The sequence below is a fragment of the Protopterus annectens genome, chromosome 7.part0, assembly GCF_019279795.1.
Source record: "Protopterus annectens isolate FY-2018-M chromosome 7.part0, PAN1.0, whole genome shotgun sequence".
Classification (NCBI taxonomy): Eukaryota; Metazoa; Chordata; order Ceratodontiformes; family Protopteridae; genus Protopterus; species Protopterus annectens.
The window spans coordinates 1,389,070,911-1,389,086,746 of record NC_056739.1 but is presented as its reverse complement, the minus strand read 5'-3'; the positions used below and the strand labels follow the sequence as shown (position 1 = coordinate 1,389,086,746).

Below are 15,836 nucleotides of genomic sequence, written 5' to 3'. Positions count from 1 at the left end.
CCTTCTTTAGCTATGTTAGAAACCTGGGAGGAAACTCCCAGATATGCTCAGAACTAGTTCAAAATGATGTGAAGATTACTGATCCTACAGACATTGCCAACATACTGGCTGACAGGTTCAGTGCAAACTTCTCCCCTCCCCAAAAGGAGAGATATCTATACCAGCGATTGCAGCCCCCAAACATCTCCAACGCCCAAGTGAGAACTGCTCTCTCCAAAGCAAAAACACAGCATCCATGGGACCTGATGGTGTCCCCGGCTGTGTGCTCCACGAATTCAACGAGGAATTAAACCCACAGCTAGGACAGCTGTTTAATCATAGTCTTACCTCTGGATACGCACCCAGGAGTGGCGCACTGCAACTGTGGTCCCACTTCACAAAGGCGGTGCCTCCACCGACCCTGGAAATTACCGCCCATTAGCTTGACAAGCCTTATCTGCAAAGCCATGGAGAGGATCATAATGGACCTCATAAATAAAGACATAGGGAATTTGCAGACTTTGGATCCATCCCAGTTTGGCTTTGTCAAAGGCAGATCATGCCTTCTAAACTTGGTTGACTTTTTGAAACAGTCACCAAAGCCATTGATGAGGGAAAGGCAGTCCATACAGCCTACCTCGATCTGGTGAAGGCCTTTGATACAATACCCCACTCGGGTATCATTGAAAAACTCATCAGCTTAAATGTTAACCCATACATCACAAGATGGGTTGCAAACTGGCTGAGTGACAGAACCCACAGGGTCAGAGTTGCTGGCGCCATGTCAGACTCAAAGCCTGTCACAAGTGGTGTACCACAGGGCTCAGTCCTGGGCCCACTCTTGTTTGGCATCTACTTTTCCAAGTACAAGCAAACACAGGAGGGTTATGGCTGACAAAGTTTGCAGATGACTGCAAACTGGGCGCCATAGTAGAAAACACATCTGACACAGATATCCTTCAGAAGGGTCTCACAGAAACGGATAACTGGTGCCAGAGCCATGGCCTAAAGTTAAATGCCAAAAATGCATAGTCATACCCTTCGGGAAAAACAAGGTTACCCCTAGCTACCAAATAGGTGGCAATCCACTGAGTACAGAAGAAGTTATCAGGGACCTGGGGACCCAGGTTGATAGTAGTCTGTCATTCGACACCCATGTAGCTAAAGTAGTTAGGAAGACCTTCTACATTGCCCACCTTATCATGAAGGGATTCTCATCTAGATCAAGGGAGGTCATAGTCTCCCTATACTCATCACTCATCAGACCAATGATTGAGTACAATGCCCCATTCGGAATGTATCTGACCCGACACTTGCAGCAGCTGGAGAGGCCACAAAAGTTCCTCACCAAAAGGATAAAGGGTCTCAAACATCTGTCCTATGCTGCCCGACTGAAAGAACTCCAGCTCTATTCAGTCGCCACCGCTTGCTCAGAGGTGACCTTTGCCTAACATACAAGGCCATGTCAAACCCAGATTTGATGAATATGCTTCACCTCAAAAATCTAGATCCGTCAGAGCCACAAGGGCGGAGACTTAAACCTCGACACGGCTATTAATAGGACGTGCTGGAGGGATAGATTCATCACCCAAAGACTCCCTATGCTGTGGAATAAAATCCCGGTATATGTGAGGCAGAGCACCTCGCTGGCCTTGTTCAAGAGAAATCTTGACCAATGGATGGGAGATCGCAGATATACCCCAGGGATTACCTCAGTGTCACTGCTCAACAGAGGCACAGCAAAATAATGGGTATAGTTCCCCATACTAAAGGGGTGGCGTAAGCCACAAAACTATGGGCTAGGCTTGTAAATGCCCTCGGGCAGATAGCTTAGTATGAACCTATGAACCTATGAACCTATGAACACCACTTTTCTTGGATATCATGTAAGCAAGTTTCAATACGTGACCTTTCTAGTTTAGTCATTAAATTATTACAAACATTACTAATGTCTTTCTTTATATTCAAGAGTTTTATCTCATCTTGCTCTACCATGATGGTAGTCCATTCCCTGGAACACAAATGTGCTGCTTTTTCCCATCTCTGTTTGAATAATTTATCTTCTGTAGAAGACAAATCAAACGGATGGGATGGATATTTCATTGCTCTCAGCCCATGTGGAGTAATATCCAAGTCCAGGTACCTCTGGAGGCTAGTTTTATTATAATAAGCAGCTGTTTCTTTATTCAGTAATTGTTCCAGTTTATCAATTAAAGTTGTTACCTCAGATGACAGGTCTATGGAACGCTTACCCACATCAGCAAATGGATTAGGAGAATGCTTACTTCTTGTTTCCTCAATTAATCTCTCCCATACCACCGAGGGTAGCCCTTCACCACTGCCCGTTAGTCTGTCATTCCGGTCTCTATCACGATCTCAGGAAGCAATCCAATGTACGTTGAGAGGAATCCAGAATATCCTCTCTAAAAATACGCGGAATATTAACTGCTGGATCACTGGCCATCTCACCTCCTCACCACAATTCACCTCAACTAAAAAACACTGAGAATAAGTGTTCAAGCACAATGAAAACTACACTGCAGCCAAAAACAGGTTTATTCGATTCTCTAGTGCCTCAGCTATAACTCAGCCTTCAAGGAGTACTAACATACATAAAATGCATTCACATATATATACCCAGCAGTCCCTGAATCACAATAATTAAACAATTATGCAATTATAATTGCATCATTAGTTCATCGTCTTAAAACATACATTTATATATATATATATATATATATATATATATATATATTATATATGTTTACACACACACACACGCGCACACACACACACACACACACACATATATATATATATATATATATATATATATATATATATATATATATATATATGAATGCATTGTGTGTATGTTTGTACACCTTGAAGGCGGTGTTATAGCCAAGGTGCTAGAGAATCGAATAAACCTGTTTTTGGCTGCAGTTTGCTTTTAACCAGTCTGGCAATTTACCTGTCTTATTTCTAAACCTTTCTAAGCAAGGAGACTGTATATATATTTTTTTACTCTAGAAGTCCATCTCCAACAGAGATTGTATTTGTATAGTACAAAAGCTACACCTAAAGATGACCAGCTGTTTGTGTCTTTTTCTAAATTCAGACTGAGGTCTGAAATTTCCAAAGTCAAATGTGCTAGATAGTTGTTAGGCTACTTGGCTTTTATTTACACTTCAAAGAATTTATCTCTCTCTCTAACAAACAGACAGCTTATACCACTATATCCATGTCTATATCTCATGCCGTTTTCAAATATTTTACTGTGGGTGATATCTGTGTTGAAGCAACCTGATCTACAGTGCTTACCTTTATCAAACATTACAAGGTCTGGAATGGCCTTCTGTTTCACCATTTGCAAGGGTGTCTTACCATGATGACATCTAGGATTTGTAGTAACTGCAGAATCTTTCCCAACTAGTCAAGACGGACAGAGGGGAAAACACAGGATACAAAAGTTACATCTTTACCATAACACTAGATCCTTGTACCCCCTCCATCTGCTTAGACAACCCATCCTCCTTCCCCCTTCCAAATTATCACATCATCTTTTTCCTGAAGGAACCTAATAGACCTTTCCCTGAAGACTTGCAGCTAGCCATAACCTTTGCTGTCTTATTTTCTGTGGGGCATCCTGCCATTCTTTGAGGTCCACTCAGTCTGAGAAATAATTGCTCACATAGCAGCATAGGACAGGGGATAGCTCAAGCACTGGAGAAATTCTGCAGAAGTTGCTGACATGGGTCCACAAGCAGGAGGATAACCCAGTTAGCCAAGATGGATAGAGAGGGACAACAAGGATCTAGCATTATTTTAAGTATGCAACTTCCATTTAAAAGGAGACAAGTGAAAGGGGTGTTCTACAGGTACAGTGTGTGGAATCTGTGGGTGCTGATGGTTTGTGTCATATTTCAGAGTAGAGCAGAAATAAGGAGTTCCAAGTTACATTTACAAGGTTTAGTCTAGGTTTATTAGAAAATTACAGGTTTTCTCAAAGTGCAGGAATTGTGTTGTCAAGCCCTGAGTTCCTTTTAATTAACTAAACCAACCTTTGTGTTTATAAGTATTTACTCCACAGTAAATGCATAAAAAGGTGATCAGCTAAATGTCTCCAGTCATAAACTTAATTTGTAACCAATAATGTAGCATGGTTTTTAACCCTGTAAACTACTTTGAGCCACCTAGAATGTGTATAGTTTTATGGTCCATGCTGTGGCTGAAAAATGGCTCTGGATTAGTCCATTTACCAAGTGAACAAATAAACAAGTAAATAAGTCTTGCAACTTGCAATGTAGTGAGCTCACATTGCATGCACCCAGTATGAAAATAAACCTATGTCCATATGTCTCATGGCACTTCTTAGAACCACCGACGCTCCATCATCAGTAGAATAATGTAGTGAGCTCACATTGCATGCACCCAGTATGAAAATAAACCTATGTCCATATGTCTCGTGGCACTTCTTAGAACCACCGATGTTCCATCATCAGTAGAATAATGTAGTGAGCTCACATTGCATGCACCCAGTATGAAAATAAACCTATGTCCATATGTCTCATAGCACTCTTAGAACCACCGACATTCCATCATCAGTAGAATAATGTAGTGAGCTCACATTGCATGCACCCAGTATGAAAATAAACCTATGTCCATATGTCTCATGGCACTTCTTAGAACCACCGACGTTCCATCATCAGTAGAATAATGTAGTGAGCTCACATTGCATGCACCCAGTATGAAAATAAACCTATGTCCATATGTCTCATGGCACTTCTTAGAACCACCGACGTTCCATCATCAGTAGAATAATGTAGTGAGCTCACATTGCATGCACCCAGTATGAAAATAAACCTATGTCCATATGTCTCATGGCACTTCTTAGAACCACCGACGTTCCATCATCAGTAGAATAATGTAGTGAGCTCACATTGCATGCACCCAGTATGAAAATAAACCTATGTCCATATGTCTCATGGCACTTCTGAGAACCACCGACATTCCATCATCAGTAGAATAATGTAGTGAGCTCACATTGCATGCACCCAGTATGAAAATAAACCTATGTACATATGTCTCATGGCACTTCTGAGAACCACCGACATTCCATCATCAGTAGAATAATATAGTGAGCTCACATTGCATGCACCCAGTATGAAAATAAACCTATGTCCATATGTCTCATGGCACTTCTGAGAACCACCGACATTCCATCATCAGTAGAATAAAGTGAGGGAATAAGAGTAGTGAGCTCACATTGCATGCACCCAGTATGAAAATAAACCTATGTCCTTATGTCTCAGGGCACTTCTGAGAACCACCGACATTCCATCATCAGTAGAATAATGTAGTGAGCTCACATTGCATGCACCCAGTATGAAAATAAACCGATGTCCATACGTTTCAGGGCACTTCTTAGAACCACCGACATTCCATCATCAGGAGAATAATGTAGTGAGCTCACATTGCATGCACCCAGTATGAAAATAATTCTATGTCCTTATGTCTCATGGCACTTCTTAGCACCACCGACATTCCATCATCAGTAGATTAAAGTGAGGGAATAAGAGTAGTGAGCTCACATTGCATGCACCCAGTATGAAAATAAACCTATGTCCATATGTCTCGGGGCACTTCTGAGAACCACCGACATTCCATCATCAGTAGAATAATGTAGTGAGCTCACATTGCATGCACCCAGTATGAAAATAAACCTATGTCCATATGTCTCAGGGCACTTCTGAGAACCACCGACATTCCATCATCAGTAGAATAAAGTGAGGGAATAAGAGAGGATGACATAGCAACTGTTTGATACAGACAAGGTTCATGTCATATGCGGCTTGATAAGGGCATAATAAAGACCTTTAATATTGATATTGATGCAGATGGCATCCACCAGAGGATGTTCAACACAGGAGTGAAATATTTCCATCAGGAGTACTCCATGTGAAGGCTGGCTTTGTAGTTTTGAACCCATTCCTGTCCCTGCAGATCAGTATCTTTGATCTGAAAGTATAGGTCATTAAAACAGTCAAGGCACATAGTGATGATTTCATATCCTACCACTGAAGTTTCTGCAATAGAATAAGGTATTTGATGTAAGACGTATGCTTCAGATGAAAATGCAGTGATTTAATGACTATCGTCATTTGACCCTAAGTTGTAGTCAGGTGTCACATGAAGGTCTTTTACTTTCAGCATATACTACATAAACTCAAGGTGGGATCCCAGTATGCACAAGAATGAGGAGGTAAGGCAGGGTGTTTTGAAGTCCCTTTTGGTCATGTGTATCATTATTGTATCTGCATTGACTCAGTTAAGTTTGAAGTGATTGACCAACTTTCATCCAGTTAAGGATGTTCACTGGATGGTCTGAAAGAGTCTTCTTGGTGCAAAGAGCTTGCATATCCTTCTGCAAGAGAGGCAGGTATAGCTTTTTATCTTCAACATTAGAATCATACCTTAGACCAGTCTTTCTAATGTCTTCCCTAGGTGGAAGCATGTGCATGATAAAAAAATGCTGGGGCTAGGAGCGAGTGACTAGATACCCTACATTCCAATGAATGCAGAAGAGTCGAATCCATATAGAACTTTCTTGGTGTACCCTAAGAGATGAGAAACAAATCAATTGATGACTGTGCTAGAAGAGCCCTGTTTGTTTTTTTTAGCACTTAATCAAGATCCCATTATCTGAAGTATTGAATGTTAAGGAGAGGACAACAAGAAGACCAAGATGGAATATAACTACTTGTCAATATGCACCATAGTAAAGGCAGTCTCTCTGCTGTGTTAGGTCGTAAATCCAGAAAACTGAGGTTAAAAGAAAGATAATGAGATATTAAAAAAGAAAAAAAATAAGATTGGAGTTGTGTGTGTGTGTGTGTGTGTGTGTGTGTGTGTGTGTGTATATATATATATATATATATATATATATATATATATATATATATATATATATAATGTCTGCTTTGTTTAATTGAAAGCTCATTTCACTGAATTTGAATTCACCCTGACCAAATTGGTGAAAGCAGAAATAATTGAAAACTCATTTCATTGAATCTCATTTCACTGAAGTGAAGTACTGGCACTGTATGGAGTAGTGTAAGGCAAGTAAAAGGTATATGCCCTTTTCCCCACTGTAGAGTGATACTAGAGTTAGTATATATAGTTAGGGGGGTGTGGAGGGCACAGCCCCCCACTTAGTTTGGATATATATTGTCTTCTGGAAAGAGTTAGGCATTGGTGGTGTAAGTATGCATTTCTGTGGTTTAAAATGTATTGTTTTGAAGCTTTCAGTGAAATATAATATAAAACCAAACTCGGTGGGGGGGCTACACCCCCCACACCCCCCCAATATGGGGGGGGGGGTTGTATCCCCCCTCATCCCCCAAACTATATATACTAACTCCAGGATTGCACTACAGTGGGAAAAAGTGCATATACCTTTTACTTGCCTTACAAGACCTGATTCAAGGCTCCAGAGAGCACCCCTGCATTACCAGGCTATAAATCATACCACACCTTTCGGCCACCTAACCTGGACCGAAACACTAAAGGCGGAGGTGTGTCCATACTCATTAAGAATATCCACACCTCCAGGCTAGTTGCTCAGCATAATGCATCCGAGATTATCCAAGTGCAACTAACTCTGGGCAAGACTGCAGTCCAAATTGTAGCTTGCTACAGATCCCCCACCATGCCCCAGGATTCCCACTCCTCATTTCTTGATACACTGGAAAATATTAGGGTACAACCTAACACTCTAATAATAGATGATTTCAACTACCCCACCATTAACTGGGAAAACTACTCATGTACCAACTCTTGTGCTCAACGTTTTCTGGAATTCATAAATTCCAACACCTTGGATCAACTTATCCACACCCCCACCAGGGGCAGCAATATCCTAGACCTGGTCATTACCAACATGGGCAACTGGTGTTCCACACCAGAGGTCAGTTCCTTGTTGGTCAGATCCGACCACAAGGTAATCACCCTAGACATCCACATCCCACCCCCATCCCCCCATTAGGGAAACCACCATAAAAAATTTTCTCCAAAGCCAACTTCACCCTTCTTAAGACAGAAGTGGCAAACTTCACGACACCCATGCTGATGGACAATAGAGGTACGACTGCTGAATCCTATACAAATGCACTTTGTAAGCACTTACACGAGTGCATGGATCGTGCAATCCCTAACAGAACCAAGATGCTATTCTCCAAAAAAAGGAAGCCAATCTGGTGGTCCCCTGCCATAAACAATCTCTACAACAGAAGAAAGAAACTGTTGCAAAAAAGAGTAAAATCCCATTATTGGAGGAACTCTGTGGGCAGCCTCAGTAAGAAGCTGAGATCCCCTCATAAAATCCTCCAAAGCTAGTTATGAAAACAAAATTGCCACTGATTCTAAAGACAACCACTAAGCATTCTATAGCTATGTCAAGAATCTCATTGGCAACACTCAGATCTGCTCTGAGTTACAGCACAGTGGCACTAAATATACAGAACCAACTGATATTGCCAACATCCTGGCAGATAGGTTCAGTGCTAACTTTACCCCTCTCTCACCCCCTAATGGACCCATCTCTATACCGGAAGAATGCAAAGTTCCTGTAATCACGGCTGCACAGGTAAAAAACACACTCTCCAAAGCCAAGAACACAGCATCCATGGGACCTGACAACATCCCAGGCTGCGTTCTACATGAACTACAGGACGAACTGGCACCCCACCTAAGTACCATGTTCAATCATAGCCTCACCTTAGGCTTTTTGCCCACTGAATGGCGCACAACGGTTATCCCACTCCACAAAGGGGGAGCCACCACGGACCCTGGGAACTACCGCCCCATCAGCCTGACGAGCCTGGTCTGCAAGGCTATGGAACGTATCATCATGGAACTTATAAACAATGACATTGGTAATCTCCAAACTCTGGACCCTACCCAGTTCGGGTTTGTAAAAGGCAGATCATGTCTCCTAAACCTGATAGATTTCTTTGAAGCGGTCACCAAACCCATAGATTAGGGTAAGGTGGTTCACGCAGCCTATCTAGATCTCACCAAGGCTTTCTACACCATTCCCCACTCTGGAATTATAGATAGACTCACTAAACTAGGTATAAATCCCTATGTCACAAGATGGGTTATCAACTGGCTCACTGATAGAACCCACACTGTGAAAGTAGCAGACTCTAAATCCAACTTCAGACCAGTGACATGTGGAGTACCACAGGGTTCAGTCCTGGGTCCTCTCCTGTTTGGTATCTACTTCTCTGAAGTACAGGCTACCCCAGAAGGTCTTTGGCTAACAAAGTTCACAGATGACTGCAAACTAGGAGCCATAATCAAAACTCCTATCAATGTGGACATCCTACAAAAGGGCCTTACCGAGACAGATGCCTGGTGTCAAAGCCATGGCCTCAAGCTTGATGCCAAAAAGTGCATTGTCATCCCTTTTGGTAAAAACTCTGTACCCATGAACTACCACATAGGCAATAGTCTACTTAACATCGAAAGTGTGATAAGAGACCTTGGGACACAGGTGGACAGTAGTCTCTCCTTTGAAAATCACATCTCCACAGTAGTCAGGAAATCCTTCTATGTAGCACACCTCATCACAACATGTTTCTCATCCAGGAAAAAAGAGGTCATTGTTCCCCTCTACTCATCACTCATTAGACCCATTATAGAGTACAACGCCCCTTTCGGTATGTACCTCACAAGACATCTACAACAACTGGAAAGGCCGCAGAAATACCTCACAAAGAGGATTACCAGCCTCAAACAAATGCCCTACAGAGACCGTCTCAAAAAACTCCAGCTTTACTCTTGTCGCATATCGCCTACTCAGAGGTGATCTCTGCATAACATACAAAGCTATGTCAAACCCAGAGCTGTTGGACATGCTGCACTTAAAGAAATCCCAATCCCTCTGAGCTACATGCTCTAGGGACCTAAACCTTATCACCACAATAAACAGAACATGCTGGAGGGATAGATTCCTATCCCAGAGACTTCCCATACTCTGGAACAAACTACCTATCTATATCAAACAAAGCTCCTCATTAGCACTCTTCAAGAAAAGTCTGGATGATTGGATGGGAGATAGGAAATTCACCCCGAGGATCACTTCTGTGGCTCTCCTTGACAGGGGCACAGGAAAATAATTTTCTTGGGTGGCAAAAGACAGGGTACCATTTGGGTAGACTTATATAGGCCCTAGGGCCAATAGCCTAGTATGTACCTATGAACAATAGTCTCCACAGTGTCAGTACTTCACTACAGTGAAATAAGATTCGGTGAAATGAGTTTTCAGTAATTTGAGCTTTCAGCGATTTGGTCAGGGTGAATTCAAATTCAGTGAAATGAGCTTTCAATGAAGCAAAGTAGACCCGTGTCTGTGTGTGTGTGTGTGTGTGTGTGTGTGTGTGTGTGTGTGTGTGTGTGTGTGTGTGTGTGTGTGTGTGTGTATATATATATATATATATATATATATATATATATGTGGAGAGAGAGAGCTGTCTCTGTAAACTTGCCAAGGAAGGGCAGACTAGAATTCAGGCAATATTTCTCCATTCTCTGTGAATCCAAAAGTTGCTTTTAAAAACATGTGTGACCACAGCATATTAAAATAAAAATGGAAGAATACCTGCTCTTTGAGAGAAATGCACAGTTTGAAAATATTGCTGAACTCAGAGCGTCAGAGCAGGTAAGGACCAGCCTAGTAGGTCCCATGTGCTTTGCACACCTAGTAAAAAGAATAGTAAAAACGACATCCATTACTTGTAGTTGCTTTACCCAGATTCACACCGACACCATTTAGGAGACTTAAATACAGAACCGGCAGAAGACCCACCTAGAACTGTGTGGATTGTTTAAAGAACAGATTAGGCAACATTATTTAAAAAAATGAAAAGCAGCCGTAACTGAGAGGTAAAAATGACTTTTTGATTGACAAGACAGGCTAGACTGTATACTTTGGTAGCACTATTAGAGTATTACAAATCAGGTTGCTGCTTTAGAAATCTTGGTAAAGAAAAGAATTGACTTAAAAAAAAATCTGATTGATAAACAGTGTATTGCAGATGTGGTCATAGTTTGTCTGTTATAATCCCCTATCTCTCAATGTTTTTGTTCCATTTTGCATTGAAGATTTCTGATGTCATGATTTTCAAGATCGTACAGGCATTCACAAATACCAGTAGGCTGTGGGCATAGAAATCCTGGAGCTAAACCATCTAAAATTCCTGTAATTAAATGGTCCATTATGGGCTTCAGGTCGCAACTTGTAGTTGGGAACCAGAATAAAACTGAATGAAATGAATGGAACCAACAAGCAACAGTCCATGCCAACTTCAATTCAAAGGATTTATTAAGTGCTTTCGTCAGCTCAATCACCTGACTTCTTCAGAATAATTGCATGACAAAACAAAGCCATATTTATACAAAAGTAAAATCACATGACATTGTGCAAACTTCTAGCTGTTACATCAATTAAAATCAACGACCCTTACACACATAAAAATAAATATTAATAAATATATAAATATCAAGCACTTGATTCTGACTTACCGGACATACTCAGTAAAGGATTTCATTTTGTCCCGACGGCAAGATCTAGCTTGGTTGAACTGATTATTGACTTAAAAGCATTTGTTAGAAAACTCAATTTTAAATTAATGTTTGAGAACAACAGGATTAGTGATGGTATTTTGTATAGAGCTAGTTCTTGGAATCCACCACTATCTGCCATTCTTCATTTGTTTGAAACTCTTTGTGAATTTGACTTTAGAACATTATTAGTTAATAATCCTGGTGATGGTTGTGTGGGTAGTCTCAATGCTAACGAAAGAATGTTACTGAATCAGTTGGTGTCTAACAAATCTCTTAAGAGTTATGAGACCTGACAAGGGGGTGGGGTGGGGTGGCTATTATGACTAAAGCGGACTACAATAACCAAATGACCATGAGGCTATGGGATGGTGCACTTTATGAAGAAGTGTCATGAAACCTGGTTAATATTTCTAATTATAAAATAGACCTGGCCTTAAAGGATTTGTTTGACCAAGGCCAAATTGATATAGAGTTAATGAATTTTTTAAGTGTCATCCACCCCAGGGTGCCGAATATTTTCGGTATCCCTAAAATACATAAAAATGTATATGACCCCCCCAATGAGACCCATTGTTGGTTCAAAAACATTTTTTATTGGTAAATACATTTACTATAGGTTAAAAGTTGTCTTAGGGGAAGAACAGCATTTATGCATTGACTCATGGCATTTTTGGAAAAACTTAATGGATTTCCAACGATAGAAAATGTTTCTTTTTTGACAGTAGATGATGTTAATTTGTTCAGTGTGATCTCACACACACTAAGGCTCGAATGGTTTGAATAGTTTTTATTTGACTCCAACAAATTTCGCAACAGTGATGTGGCAGTTTTAGTTACACTTATAAATTTAGTGTTGAAGGGCAGTTCTTTAAACAACTTACAGGGGTAGCTATGGGGGCATGCTGTGCCCCCATTTTTGCCAATATCATCATGCTTATGTGGGAGCGCAAGTTTCTATTTAATTCTCCATTTACAGGGTTATGGAAGTTGTACCTGAGATATATTGATGATTTGTTTTTTGTTTGGACAGGGGATGAGCATGAAGTACAGGACTTTCTTGATTTCATTAACAATTCCACGGAATTTCTTAAGTTTACATACAATTACAACAAGGAGGCTATGAATTATTTGGATGTAATGGTCTCTAAAGACATGGTTGATTATAGTTTAGTTAGTAGCCTGTACAGAAAGCCCACCTATAGCAACAGTTTGTTGCACTACACTAGCTGTCACCCTTTGCATGTTAAAAGGGGCTTAGTAAAAGGGCAGTTTGTTCGGATCTCCCAGATGGTCAATAGGGAGGTAGATTTTCAAGATCAATGCAGGAAGATGAACAATATGTTTTATCAAGAGGTTATCCCCTTGATTTTATTGAGAGAGCCATGAATGAAGTTATCAAGAAAAGCAATTCAGGATTATTTAGTCCTTTATTGAAGGGGACTATTGATTGTCATGATTATGTCCCAGTTACTTCAGTTGCTTGCAATGAAGTTGAGAAAGGTTCATTTCCAGTTACATCTTTTATTACTAGGTTTTCTATTGACCATAGTGGTATTTTTGACATTTTAAGTAAAAATCGGACTGTATTAAGCAGTCAAATAGGGGTCACAGACAAATTAGGGATCTCACCTAGTATTATTTTTAGGAGGGGTAAAACCTTTAAAGATTTGTTACAGAGCATGAATTATGAAGGAAAAAAGTATGGTAAGGGTACTAAGGCTTGTGGTTTTTGTGCACAGTGTACTTACATTTTCCCAGTAGATAAGCTGGTTATTAATGGTTTTAAGGTGAAGGCAAGAGGGAATTACTCTTGCATTACAAAGGGGGTGGTAAATGCTGCACTCTGTTGTCAATGTGCCGGGTTTTATATTGGGAAAACCAAGAGAAGTTTTAAAGATAGGATTTATGAGCACATTCGGGACATCAGAATTGGCAACGCACATAGTGCCTTAAGTAAGCACATTGTGGAATACCCCAATCATACATTTAGATTTTTAGTCATTGACAAAGTTACACCGGACCTAAGGGGAGGTCCCTGGGAAGAAGTTCTCAATTTTAAGGAATTATGGTGGCAAATCAGACTTAATGCCACATCCATCCCAGGACTGAATGACAACGTTAGTATCAGTAGTTATTTAAAACGATGGTCTTTTTTTGGTTAGTTTTAACCATTATTTTTTATTCAATCAAGTATACCTAGAGTATTTATTTTTATGTTTATAAATATTCATTTTTATGTGTGTAAGGGTCGTTGATTTTAATTGATGTAACAGCTAGAAGTTTGCACAATGTCATGTGATTTTATTTTAGTATAAATATGGCTTCGGTTTGCCATGCAATTATTCTGAAGAAGTCAGGTGATTGAGCTGACAAAAGCGCTTAATAAATCCTTTGAATTTAAGCTGGCATGGACTGTTGCTTGTTGGTTCCATTAATTTCACGCAACTTGTAGTTTTCAAGTCCCTAAATTAAATCGAGTTAAGGTGAGGTGGCTAACTGAAGGCAGCATCACACTGACATGAATTTAGCAGTCGAACCAGAAACCAAGTAGCTTAATTTTACATCTGAGGTGATCATGCCTGTTTGTTTGGAAGATCTAATGGAATGGCCCCATATGATGGGTTGCAGTAGAATTAACCAGCAGAAGCTTGGCTGGGATTCAGAAATAAATAATGTAGTATATTAGGCAAAATTGTGCAGTGAATAGAAACATCCGGGGGGGGGGGGGGATTCCAAGACACAGGTAACAATTTTGCAGAATATGGTGAAACTGCACAGCCTACATCATATACTAATGACAGTATAGCAATAATGAATTGAGCAAGATTATGTTAATGAGTCCAGTTATGAATGCAAATGAGGGTAAATGACATAACCGTGTGATTCAAGAATTTATAAAAAATGTTTGACCAGCCATAGATGCCACCAAGCTTTTACACTCGTTTCTTATTGAACAGAGACAGAGAACACACTAAAATGCTGAATTAGCTTAACAGTATATTTTAGAGCGTGTCTTACAGTTTCTGCATCAGTGCACATCATCATCCTCCGCATTACAGAAGGATCTGACTGCGTATATACTTCTGTCACCTCAATGACAGGGATATAATCGAATTCTAGCAAGTTTGAAAGAAAGAAACTTCATGGATACCAGTCTCAAATCTTTCCTTTCGTTTCTCAACCATTTTGTGGAAATTCCAAATTTTAGAATGCCTTCCTTTTGTAACATCTTTTTATATCTCCTTTCATTTTTTTGGTAACAGTTGTATAACCAGAGTTTTCAAACATTTTCTTCTTAAGGTTTTCTGTGTTTGGATTTTCAGTCTCTGCATTACCCTTTGGGATATTCTGTACCCCAAGGGTGTTCGTAAGGTGTGTATCTCCAGTGATAGCCTGTTGCATGCTATGACGTATTCACTTTTTTTCTTATTTAGATGACTTGCTTATCTTCGCAAAGTCTGTTTCAAAGTGTCAGGAATCTCTCACTTGGATAAGGGATCTCCTTTTTATTCTGGGTCTGCAGGAGAACATTCAAAAATCTTAGCATATTTCATCCCACAGAATGTTTTTCCAGGGATATCTCCTGGATACATCCAGTAAGAGAGCTTTTTTTCCACAGGGTAAAGTAAATGTATCCCCAAGTGTTTATTTTGGTGTTGGGAATTTGTCAGGGTTTTAGGACTCATGGCATCTATTATTCTTATAATTTCTCTAGATAGACTCCACATAAAATATATATTAATAAAAAAGGCAGTGGTATCTAAAACCTACATGGTCCTAACATCAGTAGCCCCTGTCCTTTCAAATTCTAGTTTTAGGATTTGTGAAAATGGAACATTTTGGGTGGAAAGACCGCTTTTAACTGAATCCAGGTCTCCCATTCTACCTTCCAGCTCCACTATAGTCAGTAACAACAGATGCCTCAGACTTTCTTTGGGGATCTGTGCCTTTGCGGGTATAAGTGTAGGGTCTTTGGAACAAAAGAGGCTGATCGAAGCACTTAAACATCAAAGAGATGTCGTCGGTAGTAAATGCACTTAACTCTTTCAGTAATCTGTGGTTCTCAAGATCTCCACAAGCGATCACAGACTTTACCACAGTATAATGGTAGATAAACAAGGAGGAGGGGGACAGATCTTACCCTCTGTGTAGATTAGTTATGGTAGCCTGGGATATAGCAATTCTGCACAGTCTTATTCTACATGCTTTTTATTTTCAGTCAGAGT

The 15,836-nt window shown here is 40.2% G+C and overlaps 1 protein-coding gene and 1 non-coding gene across 2 annotated transcripts in view; both read left to right on the top strand.

Moving 5' to 3' along the window:
* The window catches only part of FOXP1 (forkhead box P1), a 5,351,121-nt gene that overhangs the window by 3,058,948 nt on the left and 2,276,337 nt on the right, over window positions 1-15,836 (top strand). The window lies entirely within an intron of this gene.
* On the top strand, window positions 6,984-7,071 carry LOC122807351. The gene has a single exon (XR_006365658.1). It is a non-coding gene; the product is annotated as a small nucleolar RNA SNORD116 (small nucleolar RNA).